This window comes from Heptranchias perlo, unplaced genomic scaffold (assembly GCF_035084215.1).
Source record: "Heptranchias perlo isolate sHepPer1 unplaced genomic scaffold, sHepPer1.hap1 HAP1_SCAFFOLD_335, whole genome shotgun sequence".
Taxonomy (NCBI): Eukaryota; Metazoa; Chordata; class Chondrichthyes; order Hexanchiformes; family Hexanchidae; genus Heptranchias; species Heptranchias perlo.
The window spans coordinates 18,067-18,395 of NW_027139347.1; the positions used below are offsets into that span (position 1 = coordinate 18,067).

At 47.4% G+C, this 329-nt stretch overlaps 1 non-coding gene across 1 annotated transcript; it reads left to right on the forward strand.

Moving 5' to 3' along the window:
- The first annotated feature begins 257 nt into the window (after positions 1 to 257).
- On the forward strand, positions 258 to 329 carry trnaa-ugc (transfer RNA alanine (anticodon UGC)). Its single transcript has one exon. It is a non-coding gene; the product is annotated as a tRNA-Ala (tRNA).

Consider the following 329-nt stretch of genomic DNA (forward strand, 5'->3'; position numbering starts at 1 on the left):
CTCACTTTATGATTCAGAGGTTGGATTTCAGCCTTGTCACTGACCATTAGCGATTGGATTTTTTTATTTCCACAGACTTTTTTTGGAAAGTTCAAAGTAAAGAGGAGCAGAAACCCCGTGAACTGAAGCAGAGGTTGAACATTGTGAACACGCGGGACCGCTGGGCATCTCGATGTCCTGGAGAGACGGAGCAGAAAGCTCACGGCTTCACTTCTAAAGTGTCTGCTTGTTTATTTCTCAGGTATCTTTTGACCCGTGGGGATGTAGCTCAGTGGAAGAGCGCATGCTTTGCATGTATGAGGTCCCGGGTTCAATCCCCGGCATCTCCA